Source organism: Dasypus novemcinctus, chromosome 2 (genome assembly GCF_030445035.2).
Source record: "Dasypus novemcinctus isolate mDasNov1 chromosome 2, mDasNov1.1.hap2, whole genome shotgun sequence".
In the NCBI taxonomy this organism is placed as follows: Eukaryota; Metazoa; Chordata; class Mammalia; order Cingulata; family Dasypodidae; genus Dasypus; species Dasypus novemcinctus.
In genome coordinates this window covers 131,615,305-131,629,757 of record NC_080674.1, presented here as the reverse complement: position 1 = coordinate 131,629,757, position 14,453 = coordinate 131,615,305, and the positions used below count along the sequence as shown (strand labels likewise).

General features: G+C 40.9%; 2 pseudogenes; one reads left to right on the top strand and one right to left on the bottom strand.

Annotated features, from left to right (window-relative positions):
- Positions 1–293: 293 nt before the first annotated feature.
- On the bottom strand, positions 294–440 carry LOC111763786 (U2 spliceosomal RNA; annotated as a pseudogene).
- A 10,779-nt stretch (positions 441–11,219) lies between these two features.
- Positions 11,220–13,412, top strand: LOC101443482 (dnaJ homolog subfamily A member 1-like; annotated as a pseudogene).
- The last annotated feature ends 1,041 nt before the right edge of the window (positions 13,413–14,453 follow it).

The following is a 14,453-nucleotide window of genomic DNA, read 5'->3' as shown; positions in this document are numbered from 1 at the left end:
GGCGGCAGAGGAGACAACTTAGTTTTGATGCTGGAGCGCCAGGGAGAGTTGAGTCATTCGCCTGATAATTTTGTAGTTGAAGAGAACAGAACTCTGGGCAGCTAAGCAGGCTGGGAAAGAAATGATCCCTCCAGCCTAGAGCTGAGATCTAGAGAAGCTGGGACTTTGGAGCCATAAGAGGAAAGAGGTAGGCTGAACCTTCACAGACATCGCCCGCTGTCTCGCTTCAATACATAGCAACAAAGTTTGATGAGGAAGTAAACTTGAGTTGGACTCTTCAGGGCCTTGAAACTTAAGCTTCTACCCCACATAAATACCCTTTACAAAAGCCAACAGATTTCTGGCACTTTGCATCAGCACCTATTTGGCTCACTAAAACACCATTAAACTGACAAGAACAGATACTATACTTGATCTTAGCCAAAAGTCTGAGAAGTGATCACCATACCCCTTAGCAGTCACCTCTGATGTACCCTCTGTCATTACCCAGTCCTACATAACCACTAATCTGGTTCCATTTCTATAAATTTATTTATATTTACATTTTACAATATGTAGTACTTTGTTTCTAGTTTCTTTCACTTATATGTAACTTTTTAAATTAAGGTATTTTTAATTAAAGAAGTTATAGGTTTCAGAAGTCATGTAAAATAATTCTCTTTTAAATTATAGGTTTTCTTGCACACGAGTACATGTGCAATACATTTGAGAAAAAAAAATAGGTCATTTGTCCCAAAGAGTTTCTCAGTCTGGACTTTATTGATTGCATCTTTACATGATGTTTAACATGTTCCTTTGTCTCCCATATTTCCTATAGTCAGATCTAGAGCCTTGATTATTGTAGGTACTAAGTTTTGGTAAGAAAATTTCTTAGATGGTATTGTGCACTTCTACCAAGAGACTTCTAATACCTGGTCATTTCTCCATTTGAGTTGCTAGTAGCCATTGATAATCATTGTCTATATCCGTTACTTCATTAGGGGTTACAAAATGGTAATACACTAATTCTAGCATGCCTTCTTCATTTACTAGCTGGAGTACTTCTATAAAAAGTAACTTTTCCTTGTAAATCTTGGGCTTTAGATACATAGGAAAGACAAGATCAATGCTTGCACCTTTCCTTGTATTTACAAATTCTCAAAAATAATGAATTCTTTCATTAGCTTCCTCCAAAGGAGAGTAATGAGGTTTTGTCTGTGTGTTGTTTGTTTGTTTAAAATCAGTATAAACTTCTGGGTTTAAACATATTTGATGTGCTTTAATCCATTCTAGTAATTATTCTCATTTATAGACAAATTCGCCAATGGGAACCTCTTCAATTAGACCACTAAGTTCTTTTTTTTTTTAAAGATTTATTTATTTATTTCTCTCCCCTTCCCCCCGCCCCCCCCCCCCACCTTGGTTGTCTGTTCTGTATCTATTTTGCTGCATCTTCTTTGTCGGCTTCTGTTGCTGTCAGTGGCACAGGAATCTGTGTTTCTTTTTGTTGCGTCATCTTGCTGCGTCAGCTCTCCGCATGTGTGGTGCCATTCCTGGGCAGGCTGCACTTTCTTTCACGCTGGGCGGCTCTCCTTATGGGGCTCACTCCTTGCGCGTGGGGCTCCCCTATGCGGGGGACACCCCTGCGTGGCAGGGCACTCCTTGCACGCATCAGCGCTGCCCACGGGCCAGCTCCGCATGGGTCAAGGAGGCCTGGGGTTTGAACCGCAGACCTCCCATGTGGTAGACGGACGCCCTAACCACTGGACCAAGTCCGCCACCCAACCACTAAGTTCTTGCAACATGACCCTAGAAGTCTTCAGTAGCTTGCTTGCTTTCTAATAGGACATGGTGTTCTAGACTTATCTCATACATTTCCTCAAACCTGCAATGTCATTTTTCCAGGAGCCCTGGTTTGGACCTCAGATCTTATGTATTTTAAATGAGAATAATATTTTCTTATTAAAATTTAAAACACAAAATTTCCCATTTTACCCATTTTAATTGTACAATTCAGTGGTATTAACTATCCATTACTAAAGCTTTTTCATCTCCCCAAACAGAAACTCTATATCCATTAAGCAATAACTCCCCATTCCTCCCTCCTCCTGGATCCTGGTAAATGCAAATCTATTTTCTGTTTCTAAAAATTTTGCTTATTCTAAATGTTTCATATAAATGGAATCATAAAATATTTGTCCTTTTGTGTTTGGTATCTGTTTTAATTTCCCAAAAGGGGGCCAACGCAAAGTACCAGAAATGGGATAGCTTTTATAAAGGGGATTTATTTGGAGTAAAACTTACAGTTCCAAGACTGTGAAAAGTCTAAACTGAGCACCATTAGAGATGCTTTCTCACCACTGTCAGCTACTGTTGATCCTGGCATGTTGCCACATGGTGAAGAAAGATGGCTGCTGATCTCTGCCATGGTTTCAGCCTTCCCCTCTAGCCTCACCATCTCTTCTTGAGATGCTCCATGGGTCCAGCCTGTTAGGGCTTCGTGCTTAGGTAATCCTGTGGTCCTCTTTCTTACATGGTAGGATCAAACATAGCGGTTTCCTTTCCTTGTGTCTGTCTGAGTGAGTCTCTCTCTGTGTTTCTATTTATGTATCAAACCCAGCAAGGGGGCAGAGACTCAACCTGAGTCATGCCTCACTGACATAATCCAATGAAAAGCTCTAAATGGATCTTATCAAGTAATCTAATCAAAGGGCCCTCAACTGAATTTAGTGCAATCAAAGGATATCACACCCAGGGGAATAGTTTAGTTTAAAAACATAATATTTCTCTTTTTTGGGATTCATAAAAATAATTTCAAACTGCCACAATACCTATATTTTTTTTTCAGCTCCTGCCTCAAGTTTGTTTGTACAAATGGCACAGGAGGACCCCAGCCCCATGAAGATGGCAGCCTGGGAGTCATACCAGTCCTTCCATCATCCTCACGTTGGCAGATGGAGGCTCTACTCAGGCCTTCCTAGGGCCTGGGCACCTTTGGGACCCTGACTGGGAACAGAAACCTGAGCCTAAGGTGGAGTCTGGGCCTTGGCTTGATCCTTAGCCTTGGACTCTGATCAGAAAAGCCTAAGATCCTTGGCTATGCAGGCTCAAGCACGCTTCCCAAGCTTGGGATGGGCAATGCAAGCAAGTTAATTGAGCTTAGTGGCTGCCTCTCTTTGGGATCTGGGCTTGACCTCCTTGGAATTTACAAGGGTCTTGATGGCCTCTACACATGTGCTCATGGCCTTGGCATTGCTGCATCTTCTTCAGGCCCTTCTTGTTATGCTTCTTGGCAAAGCATGTGCTTCTCAAGAACTTGGAATCTACCCCCTAAAGATATTCATATCTTTATGATCAGAGCCATTTTCTTGATGCCATTTCTGGGACATTTTCAGGACTGATTGTGTATGGTTTGGTTCTCAGACTTGGCCATGTATGCACCCTCACCCACAGCTCCTAGAGCACCTGAGACTAGAAAACCCTAAGTCTTTTATATAACCCAGTAGTCTTTGATAATCACCTTGCTTTCTTAATCTGACAAGATGTTCTCGACCCATTTTGTATATTTCTTGACCCAGACCCGGAATCATCCATTTTTCCAAAGGAAGTGAAAATATTTGATTTGATAGATCCTAAAGTCTCTTCCAGCTTTAAAACAAATTGATTTTAAACCAATTTTAAACTAATTGGTTCATTTAACAAACATTTGCATTATAAATAAAGTAAAATACCTCAAAAGACTTTATAATGATTTTTCATTTCAACAAGCAATTTTTCACAATAACAAAGAACAGATAAAAAATCTTAACTGAGAATCTGTGTTTTGATACTTGCTAGTTCTATCATGGTTATTGATTCACATTCTAAGAATATTGCATTTAAGCTTGTACAAATGTATAAGATCATCTAATTTCAAGGTAATATATCTCAGAAAATATTTGTACATACTTCATTGAAGTAATTCTAAAAAGGGAACAATGTAGCATTTTAAAATTAAGAAAGCCTATGAAAATATAAATATAAATATACTAAAGAGAAGGAGAAAGAATAGTAGCTATGTATGATAAGGGAAGAATAGAGAAATTGAGAGGTGATGAGTTTTGTTTGTTTTTTATTTTCATTGGAATAACAAAAGTGCTCTGAGAATGACTGAAGTGATGAATGCACAAATATGTGATTATATCTAATACCATTGATTGTATACTCTGGATGGATTTATGCTTTATTAATATGTATGAATGAAATTGATTTGGAAAGAAAGGAAAGAAAGGAAAGAAAGGAAGAAAGAAAGGAAAGAAAGGAAAGAAAGGAAGAAAGGAAGAAAGGAAGAAAGAAAGAAGGAAGGAAGGAAGGAAGGAAGGAAGGAAGGAAGGAAGGAAGGAAGGAAGGAAGGAAGGAAGGAAGGAAGGAAGGAAGGAAGGAAGGAAGGAAGGAAGGAAGGAAGGAAGGAAGGAAGGAAGGAAGGAAGGAAGGAAAGAAAGAAAGAAAGAAAGAAAGAAAGAAAGAAAGAAAGAAAGAAAGAAAGAAAGAAAGAAAGGTTCACAATAGGCCAGGTATACAGCAATAGAAAACAATCTCCTAATCTCAATGGCTTAAAACAGCAAGGATTTATTTCTTATTAACTACTAGGCCCCTGCATGTCTGGGCATGTCTTAAGGGTGCTGTAGTCCATGTGCTGCCTCCATCCCCAAGTTAGCATGTGCCTCCAAGATCAACATGGCAGAAGTAGAACCTGGGAGTTGAAGACCAACAAGGAAAGGCTTTTGCCCAAAATGATGCTCATATAAAATTGACCAAACAAGACCCATGGCCATGCTGGCTTTCAAAAGGGCACATCTTCTGTGTGTTCCATAGGAAGAACTAGATTTATTGGCTAATCTTTGTGAGGTCTGTTAGAGAAAAAAAAAAAGGGGGCGCTCACTGGGACATGGAAACTGACATGATTGCAGGCAGAAACCAAGGAAAAGGAAAGCCTGAACATAAAGGAACCTCAGACAACTAGCCGCTGCACTGCATATAATTTTCTAAGGTTTGGAAAATTTGGAAATCAAAAGTGTCGTGCTCTAGCCCTTGGCTTTCATTGTTCAGCTGCATAGAGGTTGAATAGAAAAATGATTTTTTTTAGGTCTGATGTCTCCTGGGTACAGAGTTTTAAGGTTATGAAGGAGACAGCCTAGAGGCATGGTTTTTGGAGGTACCAAAACTGAATTCCCCATTTTAGGTGGCTTTGGCAAGACCAAGGATCTTTAAAAAGGAAAGAACCAGGGAGATTCCGAGTGAGACAGGTGTCCCCAAATCAGTCAGAAATCTCCAAGGAAACAAGAAACCGTGCTTGGAGCCAGATGTCTCTGGAGCCAAGGGGTTTCTTCTCAGAAGGATTCAGGCCTCCCACCTGCCATGGCCCTTGGGGACAGCGAGGATCACTGACCTAGCACTAGGTATTTTTCAGTGGCTTGTCTTGGACAATGGAAAAATGGAAAGAGAGAGAGAGCAGGCACCCAGCTATGATTCAGTGCCCGGTGTTGGATCCAAGTTCTTAACAACAGCAGGGAGAGATTCCTCACCAATCAGTCAGTCTCAACATGACCTCAGTCATAGGTTTTTGGCACCAAATGTTAGAGAAAAAGCATTCACTGGAACATAGAGACTGACATGATTGTAGGCAGAAAGTTTATTGGGAAGCTCTCCCAATGGTGGGGGTCTGAAGATAGAAACTTCAGCACCCCGGCAGCATGGCAGGGTTCTGAAGAGAGACTTCAGCGTGCCTCTGGCAGAGGCGGTCAGAATTTATACAGTACATCTATAGGCGGGAAAATGTTTCATCAGTGGGAGGGGATTGGGGCTTGGGTAAGATCCAAGGGCCAATAGGGATGGCTAGGGGGTGGTGGGCTAGGGGTAGTGAATTCTAGGGTTGCAGGAGGGGTGGTGGTGTCATGAGGCTTCTTTGTCTATTCTTGTGAGGAAATGAACTGTATCTGGACTCAAAGGCTCTGGATGGGGGCTGTTTTATGTCACAAGAATGCATGTCACTGTTCGCTAACCATTGTAAACCTTGTGATCAGTTTATCATTATATACCTTGCAAGGGAGAAATCTCTAAAAAGGTCTACCACATGCAAAAGAAAATTTCAGACAATGGACAGGGAGAGAGAGAAAGAAAGTGATAGGTGGGGTAAGAGACAAAGCAACATCTAAATTATGAGTTGCTTTGTTGCCACAGAAAGCTAGAAGATACAGTTTTACGAGGGACTTTACTAAAGGAGCAAACACTTTTACCCAGAATACTTTCTGACTCTGGCAATAACCTTTTCCTTCGGAGCCATTTCACCTTAATCCCTTTTAAAAACAAACAAGTAGATGAAGGATTGTAAGTAGGTGTCAGTGCATTTAGAGCCTTTCATGTGAGTGTGGGGGGAATCAACAGATGTTACTGCTGATGGTGTCTGCAAAAATGAAACTGAAATGGAGAATATACTTGTAAAAAAGCAAACAAGTTATCAATATTTTGTACCTCTTCTTCACAGTTCGGAAATGTTTTAGAGAAACCTCCTATATTTGTTTCCTAAGGTTGCCATAACAAATTACCACAAATTTGGTGGCTTAAAAAACAGAGGTTTATTCTCTCACAGTTCTGGGGGCCTGAAAGTCCAAGAACAAGGTGCTGGCAGGGCAGCGCTCTAGGGGAGAGTCCCCTCCTGGCTCTCCAGCTTCTGGTGGCTCCAGGAGTTCATGGGCTCGTGGCTGTATCACTACAATCTCTGCCTTGGTCTTCACAGGAGAATTCTTTGTGCTCCTTATAGGGACACTTGCCATTGGATTAAGGACCTCCCAGAAATCCAGGGAAAGCTCCTCCTCTCAGGAGCCTTAGCTTAATTACAGCTGTAAGGCCCTTTCTCCAAATAAGGTAATTCACAGGTTCTAGGAATTAGGGCACGGACCTATCTTTAGAGCTCCACATTCAGTCATGACCCTCTCTGTAAGGAAGTGAAATCACGGGGACAATAAAGGTAGAAACACCACCATCTGTCTCTGCAGGGCTGATGAATGTGACCCCAGGCACCAAGCCATGAAACTTTCATCAGTGCCTTTTTAAAAATAAAAAGAAAAGCCAATAATACGAAAACCTCAAGTCATCAAGAAGTTAAATCGTGATAATGACCCTGTTTATTATCCAGCTAGATGGCTAGAAATGAGAGTAAGTGTTGTGATTTTGAAAGTAGAGAAGGTATTCCAGACACTGTCTTATGGGGAATAACTCCATCAGTGATTCTGGATACATCACGTGTAATGACAACTTCCTTCTTGGTTAAATTATAAGCTATTATGTATTACAACATGACTGAGTATGCGCCATCCCAAACCAAGCCCAAGATAACAGACCCATATTTCAAGTTAAGCTTTTTACGTTAAAAAAGAAGACAACAACCTTGGACCATTACTAAGTCCCAGAGCAGAAAGACTGATGTATCACATATTCTGAATATCATTGAGTTGAAGGCAATAAAATTTGTTATATACCATGATATTTGAGAATGTATGAGCGTTTTATAAATGTACTTCATGGTTCAGTACTGTTAGGTCCTGATACATCCAGTTGATACATTGTGTCATCAACCTGCCAGGAAGCCTTTGGAGAGCCATTTGTCCCTGGATCCAAATCAAATATGTACCCTAACTATTAAAAAATATTTTGTTAGACTAAATGACTGAGCTATCTTTGACAGGCCTGCCAAATGAATTATGATAATAGTTGGCCACTTTGGGCTCCAGGGCAGTGTTACCAAAACGAAAAAGAAAAAGAAATCAGTTTTTTCTAGTTAACTGATCTTATGTAGAACAAATGCATCATTCTTTTTGCCATAAATCTTAGTTGAGGTCCAAGGCTTTTGTACTTTTTTATACTGGAAGCTTAACAGCATACAGATGTCATTTATCCTGTATATATTTGTAAAGGGGTATATACTCAAATTTGGCATCTAATGTTATTTTCTGAATCACAAGTTAATTGGGGCTTTATGGAAAGAGGTTAGGTATATCTATCATGTTTGGGTTCAAATTCTAATATTACAACTTATTAGGCAAAAGATATTATATTCCCAATCTTTGGAAATGGAATATCAGATCTATCTTATGGGATTTACTGTGAAGTTTAGTGGTACAAAGAATGGCTTTTATTATTATTATTACCTAACAAAACAACAATAGGCTTCCTCTAAAGTTGCTAACTTAAAGGTTTACATGGTTAAATGTATGAATCCTCTTTTTATGTAGAGGCGATGGGGAGCCATTATGCCTATGACACAGCTGGAAAATGCACAGCCTGCCTAGCTGCACCAAAAACAGAAACAGCAGCAACCCAAATAACAAGAATACACCCTTTTTGCAAACCAGAAGAAATCTACCTCTAAACATTCGAACTCTTTCTAACATGTATTAAGGAAGAGCCCTAAGAAATAGCAACTTTCTATCCCAGACATGCAAAAGGACCTTTACTTTTTTTTTAACAAATAGTTTCTAAGTTTATTTTAAGCTTTCCCTCCTAATGACCAGCACAGTAGTAATTCTATACCTCCCCAAGTATATGTTACTGCTCTCTGCTGATTCTGAGAGAATTAACACGTGTATATCCACAAGAAGTGGGTTTGGTTTTTCTTCTGACCACCTTAATTCCCAGAAAAGTTACAGAAATAGAACAAAAAAAGAAATTCAGAATATGTTTCATTTCTCTCGGGGTTTTGCCACATTGTTTTTTTTCAGGTTCCAAGCCCATGGAACTTCATTAATAGTTATGACTTCTCTTCATCAAAAACTTAATTTTAATCTTATTGTATTTTGTTGTATTTTATTATACCTCTATGTTATGTTTTAGGGATGTTTTAGAAAACAAACTTTAGAAAATAAATCTCTTACCCAAAGTGGGTAAGCTGCATAAAACAATGACTGGATTTTAGGGTTTGTTTAAAAAATGTTTTTCTACCACATGTATTTGCAAATTTACTTTCTTGCAAAAGATGAGCTTTCTAAAAATTTTCCAATGGTCAGAAGTCCAATGGCATAATTACTTTAAATTAAACACCAAGTGTTTCTCTTACTCTCTGTTAGCACCACAAGCAAGCCCTTCCTCAGAGTGTTAGACGCAGCCTACCTCAGCCTGTGTCTGGAAGCACGAGGGCAACATTCAAAGTTGCACCTTGAACAATGTTGTTAGGGCCTGTGTGTCACTCTATATGTTCAGCACAACTGTCCTTGATCCCCATGTTCACTTCTGTGCGAAGCACACACCAGAGGCCAGTGTTTGTAGAGAAAGAAAGGGGTCAGGATCATGGAAGCAGGTATGCAAAATTATTATTCAAAAATTTATCTAAGGATAACACTTGATCAGACTCAAGATTATGAAGAACTGGACTCAAAAACCAAGACTACCTTGCTAACCCATTGTACTGAAAATTTTTGCATTTCCCAGAATTTACTTCACCCTCCAAATATATTTTATAACAATATAATTCTATGGTCTGTTACATGTCTACATGCCTACCAGCATTATTTTAATTCTACTTAATTTTTGCAAACGATGTTTCTACATGGCATTTAAGATTACTTGGGCTGACCTCAGTAAAGGAATCTCTACAAGGGAAGTAGCAGCTTAGCATGTTTTTTTCCTATATTCTCTATCCTCTTTCACTCGCAACCCAAACCAACAAAAACACTCGTATTCTAATTAAGGCAAAAAATATATATGGGAAGGACAAAAACCTTAAGTTTAACCAAATACTAAACCTAGACGTTAAGATTAAGCCTTATTGGACAGGAATATTTTAAAAGGCTTCACAAAGGAAAAGCAGAGTTTACTTTTCTGACTTGCTCGGCTGAAATTTGCTTTTTCTTGTGTACATGAGAGACCTGTTTTTAAGTATTTGGTTCAGTAAACTCTCAGTCTTTCACTGAATACTTCTTTAGACTTGGCCCTTACCTTTCTTTTGAATTTTGTACCTCAATTGCCTTTGGATTGAGTTGTGTTGCTGATAATTTGGAGATAGTTCCTTATGATTTAGCTATTAGGATTTGCAAGTGGGTCTCTTTAGTCAAGTTCAGAAAATGTGATAAAGTTTTTGTAAACTATTTTTTTTTTTAATCCATAACCGGCATCTGTTTTTTTTAAAGATTTATTTTATTTATTTCTCTCCCCTTCCCCGCCCCCCAAGTTGTCAGCTCTTTGTGTCCATTAGCTGTGTGTTCTTCTGTGTCCTCTTGCATTCTCGTCAGGCAGCACAGGAATCTGTGTCTCTTTTTGTCACATCATCTTGCTGCATCAGCTCTCCATGTGTGCAGCGCCACTCCTGGGCAGGCTGCACTTTTGTTGCATGGGGCGGCTCAAGGCAAGGCACACTCCTTGCGTGTAGAGCTCCCCTACGCAGGGAACACCCCTGCTTGGTACCACACTCCTTGCGTGCATCAGCACTGTGCATGTGTCAGCTCACAACATGGGCCAGGAGGCCCTGGGTATCGAACCCTGGACCTCCTATATGGTAGGTGGACGTTCTATCAGTTGAGCCACATCTGCTTCCCTTTGTAATCTATTTAGAAGACATACAGTTTAACATGATTCTACTCTTTCATTTCTCCTCAACTTAAACATACAATCCATTACACTGTTTATCGAGGCTAAGCATGAAAGGACAGTGGCACCATAGCATTTCTTAACCTGTTATCTAGACTGCAATATTTTAATAGGAATGAAGACCCAAATGCAAATTTCTGCTCCCTTTGTATAACATTTATGCAGTAGAGAATGAATTGAATACATGATTTTTCACTGCTGGAGTACTAGAGCTAGTAATCCATGAGCTGCAAGAAGTAAGCATTTATCTAGCTGCTAAGAAATGAAATGTCACTTAGAGAAACTTGTTCTTGCCAGCACACTCTTTCATGGAATTCTCCATCAAAATATAGAGGAAAAAAAAGTAATTCTTTTTTCAATTCCGTTATATCATAGTGCATCTACCCTCTTTTATGTGTTCTGATTTAGTTCTTGCATATGGAGTGTACCAAGCTTGAGTTTTTCAAGGATACTTCATTTTATTTCATTTATCACATGAAAGGTGATTTTTAAAATAAGGTAGAAAGACAGGTGGGGTGGGGAGCAAAGGAAATATTTCTTCAAAAGAACATTTTTCTGGGAACTTTCCTGAATGCTCGGTGAGAGGCAGAAGGGCGGTGCCCACCCGAGCTGCACGGTGCGATATGCTCTTTCCTGCTCCCACTCACCAGCCTCAGCCCAGTCGCCAGCCTTGGCCTGCTCACTGGCTAAAGAAAAGGGTGAAAGAAGCCACTTACAATGACGTTTTGGGGATCAACCCCATTGCTGCTCAGGAAGTTTTTTTTAAAAAGCTGACAGAAAACAAGCCTTGAAGTACCACCCCAGTAAGGATCCAAATGAAGTGGAAAAGTTTAAACAGATTTCTCAGGCATAGTAAGTGTTCTCTGATATAAGAAAGGAGGAGTATGACCATCAAAGAGAGTGGAGCAGGTGGGGGTTTGGGCATCTTTGTTATGTTTTCTGGAATTGGTAGAAAGATGCAGAGAGAAAGGAGAGATAAAAATGCTGTACATCAGCTCTCAGTAATCTTAGAAGATTTATGTAATGGTACAAGAAAACTAGCTTTACAAAAGAATGTGCTTTGCAATTAATGTGAAGGTCAAGGTGGTAAGAAAGGAGCAGTAGAGTGCTGAACCAATTGCTGAGGTACTGAAATGCAAATATGAATTCATCAGATAAGACCTGGAATGGTTCAGCAAATATAGTCCATGTGTGCACGGAGTGCCAGGGCTAGGGGAATGGATCTGTCCTAAAGATAGAGGTAAAAGTTGCAATGAAAGGAAGGTAGTTTGAGAGTAGGAGATTCTAGAAGTGCAAATTGACAAAGGCATGAAAGATGACCGGAAGACTACACCCCATAGCAAAAGAGACCAAGAGCCAGGACTGGAACCATGAGCTATTCTCATTGTTTTAGATCAGAAGGATTATATACTATTTCTCCTTCAGAGGAGACCTTTTCCTGTGTACGATCATATAGCTGGGTGAAGCATTAAGTGACTTCCAAAGGCCAATATCCACTCTTTTATTTTTGTTCCCCCTCCCCCATTGTCTGCTCTGTGTCCATTCACTGTGTGTTCTTCTCTGTCTGCTTGTCTTCTCTATAGGCAGCACCAGGAACCAATCCTGGAACCTTCCAGAGTGGGAGAGAGGTGCTTAATGTCTTGTGCTACCTGAGTTCCCTGGTCAGCTGCCTCCCTTATTATCTCTCTTCTGTGTCTTTCCATTGCATCATCTTGCTGCGCCAGCTCTCCACTCAGGTCAGCTCTCCATCTGGGTGAACACTCCACCTGCACCAGCTCTCCACTTGGGCCAGTATTCCATGCAGGTCATGTTGTCTTCACCAGGAGGCCATGGGAATCGAACCCTGGACCTCCCACATGATAGACAGGAGCCCAATTGCCCAAGCCACATCTGCTTTCCCCAATATCCACTCTTAACAACCAAACCATATGTTAGTGGAACACTCCAGGTTCTGGGCTTCTAGGGTCTTGGCTATGTCGTATAAAAGAATCTAAGAACACACCATAGGGTTGGCAAGGGAATAAAGAGTTTATTAAGAAAGAAGAAAAAAGATAAGTGCACACCCAAAGCATGGGTGCGAGCCGTGCTTCAGGGTGAAACATGTGGGTGGGGCCCCTGGTTAGACCTTTTTAAGACCTTTCCTTCTCCCCTTTCCTCATGTTGGGGAGGGGCCCTGGGTGTTTGTTGCTCTGATTGTCTTTCAGTCCCCACCTGTTAGCTCTCAGGGCAACAATAATAAGGACTTTTATTTGGAGTTATCCAGGACCAATGGGGAAGCCTGACGGGAGTTATTTGGTGCATCCCCTTAACCCCGGAAAGAGTTCCAAATGGGGCCTCATGACCAGGGTCTCGGTGGGGTCTTTCCTCTTGTTCCTCGCAGAAATCCCTCAGGGAGGTTCTGGGCAAGGTCTCACAGCCATGTTTCCTGCTGGATCCCATCTGTCTTCCCTCTTTCCCTATCTAACCTGCCTCACTTAGTCATCCCCTCAGCCAAGGTGATTGTTAAGCAAAAGATAGCAAGTGTGCACTAAATGAAGGCATGCCAATTTATCAGACCCTATGAAAAGGCTTGCCTAACCATCAAACTTAAGGTAAACTTCCCTGAGAACGACTTTCTCTCTTCTGATAAACAGTCTTTGCTAGAAAAACACCTACCTGAGAGGAAAGAAGTAGAAAAAGCTGATGAAATTGATCAGGTAGAGCAGGTGGACTTTGCTCCCAATAAGGAAAGACAGCACTATTGCTATGGAAAAGCGTATGGGAATGAGGATCATCATCCCAGAGGTAGTGTCAAACCTCTGTGTGGGGGCCAGTGAATAACACTCACTGCTGGGCATTTCTACGCAGTAGTGAATAAGTGAAGGACTGTGCAGTAGTTTGAAACTGCACTCAGCCCAGAAAAACATACTCTTAAACTTAATCCATTCCTGTGGGTGTAAACCCATTGATGAGGTTACTGGCCCACCTCAGTCAGGACGGGTTTAATCCTATTACTGGAGTCCTTTATAAGAAAATGAAATTTGAAATTCAGACAGAGAGAAAGCCACAGAAGCAAGAAGCTGAAATCAATGAATACTAGAAAAGAAGAGACTAGAAGACGCCACCATGTGCCTTGTCATGTGGCTGAAGAGCCAAGGATGACTGGCAGGCAGTCTTTGGGAAGAAAGCATTGCTCTGATGACGCCTTTTTTCAGAACTGAACCCAGAACCTTGTACATGCAAAGCACGTGTTCAACCACTGAGCTATACCCACTCCACATTGATGATGCCTTGATCTGGACATTTCCTCAGGCTCAAAACCGTGAACAAATATCCATTGTTCAACCCGAATCATTTCATGGTATTTGCTTTGAGCAGCCTAGTTAACTAAAACAAACTACAATCATAATACGATCAAAACTTGCTATTGGGAAACGGACGTGGCCCAGTGGTTAGGGCGTCCATCTACCACATGGGAGGTCCGCGGTTCAAGCCCGGGGCCTCCCTGACCGGTGTGCAGCTGGCCCACAGGGGTTTCCCCCGCGTAGGGGAGCCCCACGCGCAAGGAGTGCACCTGTAAGGAGAGCCACCCAGCGCGAAAGAAAGTGCAGCCTGCCGAGGAATGGCGCCGCCCACACTTCCCGTGCCACTGACGACAACAGAAGCGGACAAAGAAACAAGATGCAGCAAATGGACACAGAGAACAGACAACCGGGGGAGGGGGGGAATTAAATAAATAAATAAATCTTTAAAAAACAAAACAAAACAAAACTTGCTATTGTTTTTGTTTTAATATTTAGTTATAGTAGTGTTTTAAAAGTTAAGTGAAGAATAAATTCAAATATATATAAGTTGCTCTAATTTTGTTTCTCAATAAC